General features: G+C 24.7%; 1 long non-coding RNA gene across 1 annotated transcript; it reads left to right on the forward strand.

The window, feature by feature from the left end:
• Window positions 1-426: 426 nt before the first annotated feature.
• Window positions 427-955, forward strand: LOC115035118. The gene is made up of 2 exons (XR_003840264.1): window positions 427-730; window positions 810-955. It is a non-coding gene; the product is annotated as an uncharacterized LOC115035118 (long non-coding RNA).
• Window positions 956-2,366: the final 1,411 nt, after the last annotated feature.

Below are 2,366 nucleotides of genomic sequence, written 5' to 3' on the forward strand. Positions count from 1 at the left end.
AACAATGTTATTTTATAAGTAATTGGACCATTACTGTCACTAATTGTCGCATACTCCCTTGTAATCCCCACTACATACCTTCGGTGACGGCTGATTACTGATTAGGCTGATTCGCGATTAGGTAAATCATCCTTTTTCTGAACAGCTGCTATTTATTTTATACGTCATATTGTTCTTTGTTATCTTAGTTCCATGGTTACATGATATGGTAGTTTACCTGATACCTGGTTATTGTTATCATCCACATGACGCTGAGTAAACAGCACGATTTATAAAGATAATATGGTTGCCCAACGACCCATTAGAAAAATGTTTTCACACGGCATACCTACAACGGTTTGAATCGAAAAGTCACGTGTTCTGCGGGGGTCAGTTGGACAGTGTTGTAAGTTAGGTTATACGATATTACCATGCGAGTATGCGAGTATGAAATACGCAATACTTACTAAACACTAATAAGTGTAAACAGACCCTCGTTTTTATTATTTAATAATTTTATATTTTACATTTTTACAATTTTAAATGTTTAAATTGTAACAATAGACTTACAATTATTAATATAGTATTAGTTTTTGTAAATATTAATGTCTTGTTTACCACGTCATGTTGTACTTTTATTTAATAATTCAACCAAACATAACTTATAAGTACCTAAATTGTTAAGCGTCACAATATGTGAATTGGATACTTAGCGAGTGCGTGTTCGCGAATACTGTAATACAATTTATTGGTAAGTTTTACTTATTTGATAGTTGCAAAAATTATAATAAATAATACAATGTCATTGTGTATAAACATTTTGATTTCAGTTTAATGATTTCTACATAATATACAATTTTCGTTTAATGTATACCTAACTTATGGATCACTAAACCTACTGGATATTATTTATATTTTGATAATGTATTGGCTCATATCACAATCAAGTGGTACTGTTTTTGCATAACACTACACACTACACAGAAATATTACAATCATCTAAGACATTTTTATAATTGTTTATAATTTAATTATGTCATCACGAACTCTACTATAACGTACCATTTGGGTGATCCTGTATGTATATTAAAATTATATTTATATAATATATCTTCAATTTCATTTGCAAATGGTAACATCAATAAATAACAGTATTGCTTCACATATTGGATTTTAATATTTCAACAAACTACAAATTAAAATAAGTATGTATAAATATCTTTAACTATAAGTAATGTTATTTAATTGTATTGAAAAACTGTTTTTTTTTTAGATGATCAAGTTAATTTGAAAGAAGTGGACAACAATTTAGATGGACTAACTGCGTATAACAAATAATATGTATTGAAAACTAAAAATTGTATACCTAATGTTAATGTTTTATAATTTCATAATATTTTTTAATAATGCATTTAAATGAGGTGACAACATCAATCATTAAGACTCAAAAGATATGTATGTACATAATATTATATACATAATATATATTAGTATGCTGTGTACTTACGTTTGATACATCATACATAATGTACATAATATGTAGATTGTGTAATTCAAATAAAGTATATTTCAATTAATACAAATTAGGTACTTTAGATAATATGCTTGAATTCAATATTAAATAATATCAGAAATATATTTTAACTTTAAACTAGGTATATTTTATTGCTTAGTAAAATGCAAATAACTTATATTATTTCTGTAGGTGATTGATGTTGTTGCCTATTTATAGCTATTACCACTGAAGTAATAAATTCACGTTTGAATAATATTATAAGGACCACTTTTAAATTTTACTATTGTTATAAGTCTGGGGGTTATGGAGAATTTTTTCTCATTTTTTGAATACATGTTAATCTTTACTCATATTTTGCATAATTGCACAACGAATATTTAGATTTAACTGTATCATCAAATTTGAAATAGATTTTTCATGGCCACAGACTTTAAAATGATGGGTAAAATTATATAGTGGCTAATTATAATAATAATAATAATAATAATAATAATTATATTTTCATGCATAAAAATACTTTGAAAATTGTATAAAGTTTTTATTATGTACAAATTAAATTTTACTCAAATATGCAAAAAAAAAAAAATATATTAGCTACATAAATAGAATTTATGCATTAAGAAACATTGATTTTAACCAGAATTATTTTAAGTGTAGAAAATTATAGATGTATCAATTATGTAAAAACTGGGTCATTATGACAATAAGTTGTTTGAAATAAATTATGTTTAACAAATATTGATTATACATAATATACTTAACCCATCATGCGTCCAAATAGATATTATATAATATATATATTATTATATTATTCAATGAAAAAAAAATAAGATATTTACAAAAAAACTTCATATTTATATTTAAAGAAAAA

This window comes from Acyrthosiphon pisum, chromosome X (assembly GCF_005508785.2).
Source record: "Acyrthosiphon pisum isolate AL4f chromosome X, pea_aphid_22Mar2018_4r6ur, whole genome shotgun sequence".
In the NCBI taxonomy this organism is placed as follows: domain Eukaryota; kingdom Metazoa; phylum Arthropoda; class Insecta; order Hemiptera; family Aphididae; genus Acyrthosiphon; species Acyrthosiphon pisum.